The sequence below is a fragment of the Cannabis sativa genome, chromosome 6, assembly GCF_029168945.1.
Source record: "Cannabis sativa cultivar Pink pepper isolate KNU-18-1 chromosome 6, ASM2916894v1, whole genome shotgun sequence".
NCBI lineage: Eukaryota > Viridiplantae > Streptophyta > Magnoliopsida > Rosales > Cannabaceae > Cannabis > Cannabis sativa.
Window position 1 is genome coordinate 3,105,776 of NC_083606.1, and position 15,323 is coordinate 3,121,098.

The following is a 15,323-nucleotide window of genomic DNA, read 5'->3' on the forward strand; positions in this document are numbered from 1 at the left end:
ATATGTTTATAAGATTCATGTTATTTAAGTATGTATGTAAATAGTGTGTTTATAAGATTCACATTATTTAGTTATGATTGTTATGTTATTTAAATAATGTATAGTAGTTTTGCATTATTTAAATTAGGCAGATTATAATTTATGTGACATGATTTGACCGAAAAGATAATGGTTAAATACTTGAGCGTTGGGTCTATATGGTAGATAGGGGGCCATTTAGTAGTGGGTACGATTTTACTGAACCCAGCCCTCCGCCATTTAGTCCAATAGCTCGAGTTTATTTGCCAAAGTCAGACTCGGGCGTAATCATTAATATGTGATTTAGCTTAGAACCTAGTTATTAGTGACTAGTGATATAATTAAGTTTATGTTTTGCTATCTGTTTAAATGTGTGCATGTGCATTTTAGCTAAGCTTTATTTTTATTTATGGGACTACCTGACACATTTCCTTACTGAGTTTAGTAGCTCACCCTTATCAAATTACCATGTGCAGACCAAGGTAACTGAAAGTTTAGAAAGCCGGTGGCGAGTGGAACTTTGGATGCTTGTGTGTGTGAACTCGCTGAGGGCCATATAACTGCGGGCGGTCTAGGGCGCTCTATTTATTTATTTACGTTATTAAACTTATGTCGCAATTATTTTAGTTATTAATTATTATGTCTTTGGTAAGAAAACTGGCCAGTTGTGAACATTTTCAAGTATTAAATAAAAATGCGACATTATGATTTTCCGCGTTTAACGCTTGTAAACAAAATTAATATTTTTATAAAAGTACGGGCGTTACATAATTGTTCTTATAAAAATCTCAGCCATCGAATTTAATGCTTGTGTGGGGAGTCTAGGTGGCAAAAGGTAGGTTAGATTCCTAACTCCCAATTGAAAAGAGTATGTGCTTCTTATTTTTTTTTTTTATTTCTTTTTTAATCAAAAAAAAAATAATATTTTTCTATATAAAAAAACTAATAATATTTATATAATAATACATGATATGATTTTGTGACCAATATTTTTAATTGTCGGCTCTCAATTATCATAACTATATAATATGAATTAAAGAAATATTATATTTAATTAATATTGTGTTTTATGTGTTGCTTTGTTGGGCAAATGTCACTTTCGAGTTCAATTTATAAATAATTTATAATTTGATTGGGAGACTTCATTAGGATTGTCCAATCACACACCGACCCATTTTAAAACCAATCAAAACCACAAAATTTATATATATATATATATATATATATATTTATATATATATATATTTAATTTAAATATGTAATTTTATTATGATAAAGTTCATCTCATCCAATTTGTACTATTTTATTGATAGTATATTCGATCTGTACTAAGTGCAGATTTCATATTTTAAATCTAATCAAATCTATATAGTAACTCAAATTCAATCCAATTCGCAAAAGTATATTTTGAATTAGTTACTTTTTAATATTAAATTATTTAATAATTATTAAAAAAAATTCTCTTGCATAACTAACAACAAAATAAAATAAATTATTATTGTTTGTCTTCAACAATAAATAAAATAAAAAATAATAAATTCAAAGCAAGAAGAAAAAAATTGTATGTATAAAGATATTTAATTTTGTTTTAGATTATATTTTTCTTATAAATAAGAATGAAATATATATTTGAGTTTGTAAATATATTTATATCATATGTATTAGATATTATATATCTAATTTTTTAAAAAATATATAAATATTTATGAATTAAATTAGATTGGTTACTTTTACATGTCAATCAACATATATTCTGCACAATTACAAATTTTAAATTTGTTAATCCAATTCAATCTGTACGTACAAGTACGAATATCTACGCACTTTGCAAATGGATTAAATTGGATTGATTATTTTACAACGAGTATAAGCTAACACTTAAAAACACTTGAAATATTACCATTGTAAGATAACTCTCCATCTAGCTCTAGTGCTTTCTTAGCAATATTATGAGTCATTGTATTACTTTCTCTCTTATCATGAGCTAAAGAAGCATAAGAGATACAAGATAAAGAGTTCTTAATACAAATTATGGCATCATTCAAAGAGTATAAGTCCATATAATAATTATTCCTTTAGAATCTGTTTCTATTTATTAGTAATTTGTAATTAGTATAAAAGTCTATAAATATGTAATTATGTAATTATATTATAGAAAATGGTATGAGAAAATAAAATTTCAGTTTAATTGGGAGATTGGTATTGTCTCGAAAAAAGCATTTGAGAGTTGTGCTGTCTCAAATACTTAATTTATATGAGGTTCGATACTTAATTGCACCGAGAAGGATCGAAGAGGGTGTTAGACACCAGTAATATTTTTTAGCATTACTCTTTTATGTGTGTGTAATTAAATTAGTAAAGTAATCATGGCCGTTTACTTAAAAAATTTTAATTAGTGGAATTCAATTCATGATTATTTGCATATTATAATACAAATATATTACGTTTTTATTGGAATTAATCCTTACATTTTAGGCTGATGAATATGAATTATTTGTGGTTGAAAATTATAACTTTTTCACTATAAAATTAATTTGGTAAACTCCCAGAATAACTTTGACCCACCTTTTTATATTATTAGAAAAAATGTATTTAATATTATTGGGTGAGATTTTCACGGAATATATACCCATGAATAAAATGAAAGTATATGATTGACTTTGTCCACTTATTCAAGCTTAATTAGTAATTTTTTTTTATTGAATTTTGACATATATCAAATTATGTTCATTAAACTTTTTTTGGCGATTATTTGATTTAAGGACTTTTGTCTAATTTCATTCATTTTTTTGTTTCCGTGATTGTTTATGTAAAGCCCGCTTAGTTAATTTGGAAATTAGCAGTTATTTATGTTAATCAGGAAATTATTTATAGATATTTAAATAATTTATTATTGATATTTATGGAATTCAGATATGCATAATTATGTCATCAGCAGTTTTTATATTTCGCATTTCCGGTGTCCGGTATTTTGGAACGCGGCGTTTGGCTCAGTAGAAATCACAACTTAGTATGTTAGTATTTTGGGGACGGGTTTTAGACATTGGGAATGTCGGGAATGGCCGGGAATTTAGAATGTCCCAAAAATACCCCTTTAGTATGATTTATGTGATTTTATGATGGAGGGGCAAAATGGTCTTTTTGCCCCATTAGTGTTTTGTCTTATATGAGTTTATTAAATGAAATAAATGTTTATTTATTTAATTGCTTTTGGCTGAAATGGATTTGATAAATGGTTATGTTAAGTGGGTTATTTTATTTACTTCATTTTCACACAAAAACACTTAGAAAAGAAAATTGAATTTTTCCAAAAACACTCTCTTTTCCTCTCCACTTTCGGCTGAACCTTGGGGGTGCAAAGGCTGGATTTTCTTTGGTGATTCAAGCCCTAATTTGCAACTTTATTGATCTCTTGTTGTGGTATGTGTTTCCTAGTTCCTTTCTCTTTAAATTTCTTGAAAAAAATGATGAAAAGTGATGAATGCATGCATGATTTTAGTTGATTTTGGCTGCTGTGTTTTGAGGTTAATTTGTGTGATTCAAAGCATGTTTATGTGATGAATAATTGAGTTGTTTGAAGCATGCTAGATAGGATGTTCAAAGCTTTTGGTTTCTTTGTTAAAAGTTATGAAATTTGAAAGAAAATGTTATGTTTTGTTTCTATGAATTGCTGGATGTTTCTGTTTGTTTGCAGAGGTTATATTATGCTAGTTTAAGGGGTTTTAAGCTAGTTTGATTGCTTGTTTAGGTGGTTTGCTCAAGCTTGAGTTTGGAACTCAAAGCTTGAGCTCCAATGGCAAATTTTGTATTTGTGGTTTCTGGGTAGGTTTGTTGCCTTGGATTTGTTCTTTAGGGTATTTAGAACAGTGCGGAAAGTTTGGGACCAATTGGGGTCGAATTGGTCAAGTTATGAGATTTTATGGTTCTTTGCTGCGAGGAACCGAATTCGGTTGAGCATCCGAATTCGGATGGGGGTTCGAATTTCCCGAACCGAATTCGGTTGGGCAACCTATGCCGTCATTGGGGATTTTTCGTAACCCTAGTTTTCCTCGTTTTTGGGTTTTTAGGGGTATTGCCATGCTTTTTATCGATAGGGAAACTTTTAGTTTCAAGTTTTAGTCCCCGGGAAGTGATTTAGCGTGTCACTTATAGCGTTGTGATTTTTATGGTTTAGGAGCCGATGTCCGTTCGGCTTCGGTTCCGGTCGGGTTGGCCAAGCACACACGAAATCGGAATCCAGGTAAGATTAGTATAACAGTATGCATATGTAGATTACATGTTTAGCGTGCATGGAGGAAGCCTCGCTAGATTACATTAGATATGTATTTAGGCTTCGAACCACCCAACCCCGTCACGTCGGTACGGTGGAGTATGACCGACGGCGGAGTATGGCCAGGTTCGACCGATCAGTGACACTTGGTTGGTGGTTCGGTCTTATTGACCTATCCCGTCGGTACAGTGGAGTATGACCAGGCGGAGTATGACCGGTTCGACCGATCGGGAGGATACTTGTCAATAGTACCGTCCCCCGAACGTTCAAAACTCGGTACCATGTTGGACATGGCGGTAGTGCTCGGTACCATGTTGGACATGGCGATGGCGGGACTCGGTATCGTGTTGGACACGGCGGTCGGTTTTATGTATGATATTATTATGCTTTTCTTGCGAGTCCGTCGACTCACGGTTTACGTTCATGTGTAGGTAAAGGCAAGGCTGGGCGATGGACCGTGACCGAGCATATGAGATTGTACATGTCGGGGCGGTTAGGCTGGAGCGTACGATCCTCGGGACGACGGGGCTCAGAATTTTTGTAACTGTCGTTAGACGACTTTATTTTGATGTAAAAGTTGAACAGTAAAAACGTTTGTAAATATTTTTATAAATCGGGATCCCGAGACTTTTTGCAAAATGGTTTATAAGTTTAATGAAAAAGCAAAATTTTAATTAATCACGTTTTTCCATAAACCTCGTTGATTAGCAACGAGCCGCACAAGACGTTTAAAAATCACGTAATACGCCTAAGATAGTTAGGGTGTTACAATTTGGTATCGTAGCCGCTGAGGTTGTCTTAGAAGATCGTCACGACATGTACAATCATCATCGGCGATTAGCTCGGTTCACGGTTCGGTAAGCCTTTATTGCTTTAGTAGTTTATTTTATTCGGTTATGAAAAAAGAAAAGCACATTAGGAAGCATGTTAGTAGCACGATAGTAGAATAGGCGCATGTTTCATTTCTAATTTCTAAATTAAGCGGCATTAGTAAGCTCGCCTTGAATACGACCTGATATGCCAACTCTTGGTTTCGCAGGCGGTTCTAATTAGATGGACGCCAGGCGGACTACCAGGAGTCGGGGCAACTCCGTGGGGTCGAATCAGGGAGAGGGAGCTCGGTTTCCCCCACTGCTAGGGGCGAGGTAGAGGTCCCCGAGGCGGGGCTCGTGGTCGGGGTGTAGAGAACCCGCCACGGGCTGCCCGAGCTCCCGGCCGATCGGGGAGCCCGGCCAGGAGTTGCGGTTTGCGGAGATGCAAGCCGGATCGAAGAACAAGACCTCGAGATTCGAGAGGTTGAGACGGCGGGGTGCTCTGCGGTTCCGGTGCCGGTAGTTCCGGTGGCACACCTTTCTTGCCCGGGCCGAGATGGTAGTGGCGGCCCATAGATTGGAACCTTTGTATGAGCGGTTCGGAAGCAAGCACCTCGGTATTCCTAGGAGGTCCGGATGTATCGAAAGCCGAGCGGTGGCTTACGGTGATCACCGAGAATCTTGAACTTCATGGGTGTCACCCGTAACGACGCAGTGGTGTGCGCCACATTCCGGTTCCTGGGAGGATCCACGGTATGGTGGGACATGGTGTCTCGGATTCACGATGTCACCACCATGACACAGGAAAGGTTCCGGGAACTCTTCAACGCGAAGTACTATAATGAGGCGGTCGAAGCGCCAAGAGGAAAGAGTTCGTTCACACGACCCGGCGGGAGAACATGAGTGTCACCGAGTATACTACTCGGTTGTGGGTTGGCGAGGTTAGCCTCGGGAATTGTGCCGACCGACTTCGGCGGGAAGGAGAAGTATCTGGACGGGTTGAGTCCCAAGATCAGGCATGACCTGATGAGTACCACTGACGACAGCACCACCTATGCTCGGATGGTGGAGAAGGCCTTTGCGAGGCGAGGGCGCGGTGGGGTGTATGTCGAATCGGCCCGGTACTCGGTTAGTGGCGGAGCTCCTACCCCTCCTGCATCAGGCTTTAGCAGGGGGAGTAGTGGTTCGGCCATTGATCGGAGGAAGAGGGCACCCACGCGCTTCGGCGGCTCGAGTCGAACAAGAGGTTCGGGGGAACCGAACGAGAGGGAGTCGTCTGGTGGTAATGAGACCCGATTCTCCTATCCCGAGTGCCCTAGCCGCAAAGAGGCACCATCGGGGTGAGTGCAAGGGGCGGGGATGCTTTCATTGTGGCATGCCGGGCACTTCAAGAGGGAATGTCCCCGGCTCGGCCGGAGGCACCGAGAGCTCCAGCGATACCCACTCCAGCCAGGGTATTCGCTATCACGCAGGCTGATGCAGATGCCAGCCCATCAGTTGTTACAGGTCAGCTTTTCATTAACAACTCGCTTTATTCAGTGCTGTTTGATTCTGGGGCTACACACTCTTATGTGGCGGCCAGAGTCTTTAGTAAGTTGGGTAGACCCTATGATAGATATGAATCAGGGTTTGGAACCCTGTTACCTGGCGGAGAATTGGTTATCTCCAATAGGTGGATTAGGTCTATGCCGATCAGGATAGATGGTAGAGAGTTAAGCGCTGATCTGATAGAGATGAGCTTAGTCGAATTTGATATTATTTTAGGAATGGATTTCCTATCTAAATATTCGGCGAGCATTGATTGTAAGAGGAAGATGGTGGTCTTCCAACCGGAAAGTGAAGAACCGTTCGTATTTGTGGGTTCGGTTCAGGGATCTCGGATCCCGGTGATCTCGGCTATGTCAGCGAGAGAATTATTGCACGGTGGGTGCTTAGGGTTTCTGGCCGTGGTGGTGGACACCACTCGGCCAGACACCATTCGGCCAGAGGACATCAGAGTGGTTCGGGAATTTTTGGACGTTTTTCCCGAAGAACTTCCAGGGTTACCACCTCAGCGGGAAATTGACTTCGTGATTGACTTGGCACCAGGGGTGGATCCGGTTTCTAAAGCCCCGTATAGGATGGCTCCAGCTGAACTTAAGGAATTGAAGATTCAGCTCCAGGGGTTGCTTGACATAGGGTTCATTCGGCCCAGTGTGTCACCTTGGGGAGCCCCGGTTTTGTTCGTCAAGAAGAAGGATGGATCTATGAGGATGTGCATCGACTACAGAGTTGAACAAGGCCGACGGTAAAGAATAAATATCCATTACCTAGGATCGATGACTTGTTCGATCAGCTTCAGGGGAAGACGGTCTTTTCTAAGATTGATCTCCGTTCGGGTTATCATCAGTTGAGAATCCGAGAGGAGGACATTCCAAAGACGGCTTTCCGCACTAGGTATGGACACTACGAGTTTCTGGTTATGTCATTCGGACTAACCAATGCTCCTGCAGCATTCATGGACCTGATGAATAGAGTATTCAAGGATTTCCTCGATATCTGTGTGATTGTATTTATCGACGACATCCTCGTGTACTCTCAGTCAGAAGAGGAGCATGAGATACATCTTCAAATGGTACTGCAACGACTTCGAGAACATAGACTCTACGCCAAGTTCAAGAAATGTGAGTTCTGGTTGTCTCAGGTGTCCTTCCTAGGGCACATTGTGAGTAAGGATGGGATCAAGGTGGATCCCGGGAAGATTGAATCCGTCAGGGATTGGCCGAGACCGAAGACAGTGACAGAGATCAGAAGCTTCTTGGGATTAGCTGGGTACTACCGTAGGTTCGTGGAGGGGTTCTCCAAAATTTCAATGCCCCTAACCGAGCTTACAAAGAAGAATCAACGATTTATCTGGTCAGATAAATGCGAAGCTAGTTTTCAGGAGCTGAAACAGAGGTTAATTACTGCTCCGGTACTAGCTTTGCCTTCGGACAAGGAGAAGTTTGTAGTCTACTGTGACGCATCCAAACAGGGTTTGGGGTGCGTATTGATGCAGGCCGATCGGGTTATCGCTTATGCCTCTCGTCAGTTAAAGGATTATGAACAGCGATACCCGACTCATTATTTAGAATTGGCCGCAGTGGTTTTTGCACTGAAGATTTGGCGGCATTACTTGTATGGGGAGAAGTGCGAGATCTATACCGACCATAAAAGTCTCAAGTATTTCTTTACTCAGAAAGATTTGAACATGAGACAAAGGCGTTGGTTGGAATTAGTGAAGGACTATGATTGTGAGATCCTTTACCATCCCGGGAAAGCCAATGTAGTGGCCGATGCCCTGAGCAGAAAAGGTCCCGGGCAAGTAGCTAGCATGGTTCAGATCTCACCTCAGCTAGCAGAGGATATGGTTAAGTCCAGCATTGAGTTTGTGGTAGGTCAGCTTCACAACTTAACGCTGCAATCTGATCTGTTAGAAAGAATAAAGGTTGCTCAGACGACAGATCCGGAGTTAGTGAAGATCCGAGATGAGGTATTGGCTGGTCAAGCCAAAGACTTTTCAGTGACAGACAGTGGGATGCTTTTGTATAAAGCTAGGGTTTGTGTTCCGAGCAGTGTGGAACTGAGGAATGAGATTTTTGAGGAGGCTCATTCTACTCCATATTCTCTACATCCCGGCACCACCAAGATGTACCAAGACTTGAAACCGTACTTTTGGTGGAGCGGTATGAAGAAGAATTTGGTAGAATTCGTATCGAGATGCCTCACGTGTCAGCAGATCAAGGCTGAACATCAGAGACCGACGGGGGTTGTTGCAGCCTCTAACCCTACCAGAATGGAAATGGGAGGATATTACGATGGATTTTGTGGTCGGGTTACCTAGGACCACGGGTATGTATGACTCCATCTGGGTAGTGGTGGATCGATTTACGAAATCTGCTCATTTTCTGCCGGTCAGAACAACGTTTACAGTGGATCAGTTGGCAGAGTTATATGTCAGGGAGATAGTGAGACTTCACGGGGTACCGAAGTCTATAGTTTCGGACAGGGATCCGAAATTCACCTCCAATTTTTGGCAGAGTTTGCAACGGGCCATGGGTACGAAGCTAAAGTTCAGTACAGCATTCCATCCTCAGACAGATGGTCAGTCCGAAAGGACAATTCAGATATTGGAGGATATGCTGAGAGCCTGTGTTATGGACTTTGAGGGTTCATGGAATAAATACCTACCGTTGATAGAGTTTTCTTACAACAACAGTTACCAGAGTACGATAGGGATGGCACCCTACGAACTGTTGTACGGTAGAAAGTGTAGATCCCCTATCCACTGGGATGAGACAGGGGAGAGGAAATACCTAGGTCCTGAGTCAGTTCAGCGGACCAATGAGGCAATAGAAAAGATTAAAGCTAGAATGCTTGCCTCACAGAGCAGACAGAAGAGTTACGCAGATCCGAAACGTAGGGATGTTGAGTTCCGAGTAGGGGACCATGTGTTTTTGCGAGTATCTCCGATGAAGGGGATTAAACGTTTCGGGAAAAGAGGCAAGTTATGCCCTAGATTTACAGGACCTTTCGAGATTCTCGAGAAGATAGGTCAAGTGGCATATCGGTTAGCATTGCCTCCAGCTTTATCAGCAGTGCACAACGTATTTCATGTCTCAATGTTGAGAAAATACGTTTCAGACCCCTCTCATATACTCAGTTATGAGAGCCTTCAGCTTCAGTCAGATATGTCTTATGAGGAACAGCCAGTGCAGATCCTGGATAGAAAGGATAAAGTCCTTCGGAATAAGACTATAGCGTTGGTCAAGGTTCTCTGGAGAAACAGTAAGGTGGAAGAAGCCACCTGGGAGCTAGAATCAGATATGCGAGCTCAATTTCCAGAGTTATTCAGGTTAGATTTCGGGGACGAAATCCTTTTAAGGGGGGGATAGTTGTAAAGCCCGCTTAGTTAATTTGGAAATTAGCAGTTATTTATGTTAATCAGGAAATTATTTATAGATATTTAAATAATTTATTATTGATATTTATGGAATTCAGATATGCATAATTATGTCATCAGCAGTTTTTATATTTCGCATTTCCGGTGTCCGGTATTTTGGAACGCGGCGTTTGGCTCAGTAGAAATCACAACTTAGTATGTTAGTATTTTGGGGACGGGTTTTAGACATTGGGAATGTCGGGAATGGCCGGGAATTTAGAATGTCCCAAAAATACCCCTTTAGTATGATTTATGTGATTTTATGATGGAGGGGCAAAATGGTCTTTTTGCCCCATTAGTGTTTTGTCTTATATGAGTTTATTAAATGAAATAAATGTTTATTTATTTAATTGCTTTTGGCTGAAATGGATTTGATAAATGGTTATGTTAAGTGGGTTATTTTATTTACTTCATTTTCACACAAAAACACTTAGAAAAGAAAATTGAATTTTTCCAAAAACACTCTCTTTTCCTCTCCACTTTCGGCTGAACCTTGGGGGTGCAAAGGCTGGATTTTCTTTGGTGATTCAAGCCCTAATTTGCAACTTTATTGATCTCTTGTTGTGGTATGTGTTTCCTAGTTCCTTTCTCTTTAAATTTCTTGAAAAAAATGATGAAAAGTGATGAATGCATGCATGATTTTAGTTGATTTTGGCTGCTGTGTTTTGAGGTTAATTTGTGTGATTCAAAGCATGTTTATGTGATGAATAATTGAGTTGTTTGAAGCATGCTAGATAGGATGTTCAAAGCTTTTGGTTTCTTTGTTAAAAGTTATGAAATTTGAAAGAAAATGTTATGTTTTGTTTCTATGAATTGCTGGATGTTTCTGTTTGTTTGCAGAGGTTATATTATGCTAGTTTAAGGGGTTTTAAGCTAGTTTGATTGCTTGTTTAGGTGGTTTGCTCAAGCTTGAGTTTGGAACTCAAAGCTTGAGCTCCAATGGCAAATTTTGTATTTGTGGTTTCTGGGTAGGTTTGTTGCCTTGGATTTGTTCTTTAGGGTATTTAGAACAGGTCTGGAAAGTTTGGGACCAATTGGGGTCGAATTGGTCAAGTTATGAGATTTTATGGTTGCTGCCTGCGAGGAACCGGAATTCCGGTTGAGCATCCGGAATTCCGGATGGGGGTTCAGAATTTCCCAGAACCGGAATTCCGGTTGGGCAACCGGTCTGCCGGTTGGGGATTTTTCAGAACCCTAGTTTTCCTCGTTTTTGGGTTTTTAGGGGTATTGCCATGCTTTTTATCGATAGGGAAACTTTTAGTTTCAAGTTTTAGTCCCCGGGAAGTGATTTAGCGTGTCACTTATAGCGTTGTGATTTTTATGGTTTAGGAGCCAGTAATCCGCCGTTCAGCTTCAGTTCCAGTCAGGTTGACCGGCACACCTGAAATCGGAATCCAGGTAAGATTAGTATAACAGTATGCATATGTAGATTACATGTTTAGCGTGCATGTAGGAAGCCTGCTAGATTACATTAGATATGTATTTAGGCTTCGAACCACCCAACCCTGTCACGTCGGTACAGGCTGGAGTATGACCAAGAATGAGTATGACCGGCTCGACCGTCAGCCGACACTTGGTTGGTGGTTCGGTTATTGACCTATCCCGTCGGTACAGCCGGAGTATGACCAAGCGGAGTATGACCGGTTCGACCGATCAGGAGGATACTTGTCAATAGTACCGTCCCCTGAACGTTCAAAACTCAGTACCATGTTGGACATGGCAGTAGTGCTCAGTACCATGTTGGACATGGCAGTAGCGGGACTCAGTATCGTGTTGGACACGGCAGTCAGTTTTATGTATGATATTATTATGCTTTTCTTACTGAGTCTGTCGACTCACAGTTTACGTTCATGTGTAGGTAAAGGCAAGGTCAGAATGGGCGATGGACCGTGACCGAGCATATGAGATTGTACATGTCGGGGCGGTTAGGCCTGGAGCGTACGATCCTCGGGACAGCAGGGCTCAGAATTTTTGTAACTGTCGTTAGACGACTTTATTTTGATGTAAAAGTTGAACAGTAAAAACGTTTGTAAATATTTTTATAAATCGGGATCCCGAGACTTTTTGCAAAATGGTTTATAAGTTTAATGAAAAAGCAAAATTTTAATTAATCACGTTTTTCCATAAACCTCGTTGATTAGCAACGAGCTGCACAGTACGTTTAAAAATCACGTAATACGCCTAAGATAGTTAGGGTGTTACAGTTTATATACTAAACCATACTCTCTAGACTATGATATCTACTAATTCATGCCCCTCAAACTTTGATATGTACTAAATCATGCCCTTAAACTTTCATCAATGTTAGAATTTTTTTACTAAAAATAGATAAAAATCCTTAAATCTAACAATCTTAATAGTTCAGGGGAAATTTTTAACGGCCAAAAAAGTTCAAAGGCATGATTTAGTACATGTCAAAATTAAAAAAAAAAATTGCTAATTAGACATAAATCAAAGAATGGTATATTAAAAAAAATAAAATAAAAATAAAACTATTCGTAGTTATTTTCAACTCATGTCTTTGTTCTTACTTGGTTACTTATGATTGTAATTTTTTGTTTATATTTTATGAACAAATCTAGTAGTTGACTATGTAGCTATATATTTTTGGTAGGATACTTAATATTTTTAAAGTTTTCTACCGGTTAAAATGATGATATGAATACTTAGTTATTTACCACGTTAATATCATGTCGACTCAATTTAATAATTTTTCAAAAATATATAATTTTTATTTTCTTAATGTTAAATTAAGTAATCATATCATTATTTTGTATGTTTATGATAAAATTTGACAGAAAGATAATTTACATTATGAATATATAGTTCAGAAATTATTTACAAGAGATTGAAAAAATTTAAGAGTAAAATAATATATGTTATAATTTTAATTTTTTTTTATCATGAGCATATATAATGTTGGCTGATTTTCAAAAACTTTTATATTTTGAATTAAGTTTATATATAGTAAAGATAGGTGGTGATTATTTTTGTTGATAAGATAGAGAAGAGGATATATATGAAATCAATATATTGTTTGATAATTTTTTTTTGAAAGAAGTTAGAAAAAGCCAAAGCGCTTTCTTTCTCTCTCTTCAACGTTATACATTACATGCCACGCATAACGCAGCCATTTTCTCTCCATCTCTAACAATAAAAAAAAACAAAACTTTCTTTCTCTCTCTAACCCATTTTATAATATTCATAATAATAATAATAATTATTTATTATCATTTCTATATTAATTAATAATTATTATAGAAGAAAATAAAAATCTCAAGTTCAAATCATCATTCTTATCCTATTTTCTTTTTTTTTTTTGACAAAGTGATTAAAATCACTCATGAATTTACGACACCTACGTCCGCCGCCGGCGCTGGAACCTCCTCGAACCAGGATAGCTCATCGTCTAACCGCAGAGGATGCTTTGCCAACCATGAGCCGCGAAAATCTTAGAGCGAGCCCCATGGGACAAAACTGCTCCCGGAAATTTAGACAATAAAGCTATAACATCTTCAAACAATGCTCCTAACTCAATAAAATAATGAAGTTCCACCTGAAAAAAACATAAAAAATAGCATAAAAATTTAATTAGAAAACTATTCAAACTGAAGAGAATCAACCAACCACCAAACTAAACAACTAGATCTCCCTATAAAATACTAAACTAGCCAAAGTGATTACCCTTTGGCTAGTTACAACTAAATTATAGCATAAATAAAATATTATTTATTTATAGACTAAAACATGTCAAAATCCTTAATAAGTCAAATTATTTATTATTTTATTTATACCGTAAAACTATAATCTTTATTCAACCTAAATTAAACCAAAATTGTATTAATATCCTTAAAACTTAATATTACAATTTTCACATTCAAAAGTACCATTTTCCTATTACCACTTCATCATACATTTAATTAATAATATTAAATTAATATTAATTACTCCAATTCCGTATTATGACATAATGCTTCCTTATTTATTATTTAAATAGATAACCTCCTAATTATTTTACCATTCAAATTATTATAAAAACTATTCATATTAGTATTTTCCTATACAACTAATAAGGCAATAATCTCAATACTTCATTAACATTTACTTCCCATTTATTTCAATATCTTCCCAAAATAAAAAGTAAAATAAAACAAAATATTCACAATTCACAATTAATATCCCTATCTCCAATTTATTACAAAATCCCACATTTATAATTTATATACCGAAATTAATATTATGTTATCTATAATAAACTCATAATATATTTTATATACCCAAAATTAATATTATGTTATCTATAAAAAACTAATAAGGCAATAATCTCATATTTATATACCATAATTGTTAGCTATTAAATTTTATAATATTTTTAAAAATTCATGATATCTTGTAATTTTAATCAATTACCCTAAATAATTAGGGGCCAGCCATAAATCATGCGCAAAAACCTTAAAAGGCACCAAAATCATAAACAATGGCGCAACTCATCCATCAAATTTGTACTTCCATTTCTTCCATCAAAAAACTAATAACACTCATCCATCATTCTTATCCTATTATATATTAATGTTTTTTTTTTCCTAAAAAAAACGTCAAATTATGAGGTTATATATGTATTTTTTTTGGTATAAATTTTAATCAAATTTATAACATTTAACTAACTATATATTTTAAATGATAATGTTTGTATATATACATATATTATATATTTTTTTATATATAAAAAATAAAAATTATTAATTTTATATAATACAGTGCAATTTAAACCGTAATTATTAAATTCAAAATCACAAACTGCACTATAATATACAATTTAACAAAAATATAAATTATAAACGAACTGTAAAAAATTTAAAATCACATTTTTTATACGGTAAAATAGTTCAATGAATATCCCTCATATTATAACATATTATTGATAACCATAACAATATAAAAATAACCTAAGTTTTTTTACGTTTTTGCTAAGCAAAAATTATATTTTATAACCTAAGTTAATACGTTCACGATATTTATTTTTATCTATATTTTGGTATGAAAAATTAAATATGATGAAAATAGGTGTGTGGTATATCACGTGAAAATATATAATATGATGAAAATTAATAAACATAAATATGATGAATAATAATGGACATTGGCCACCTAAAACTAATTAATATTATTACTGTGGATTCCACAAAATATGTTGACCACCAACAATATTTCACCAAACATTTAGACTCTTCCTCTCTATTCAATTTCATATACATTAAGGGCT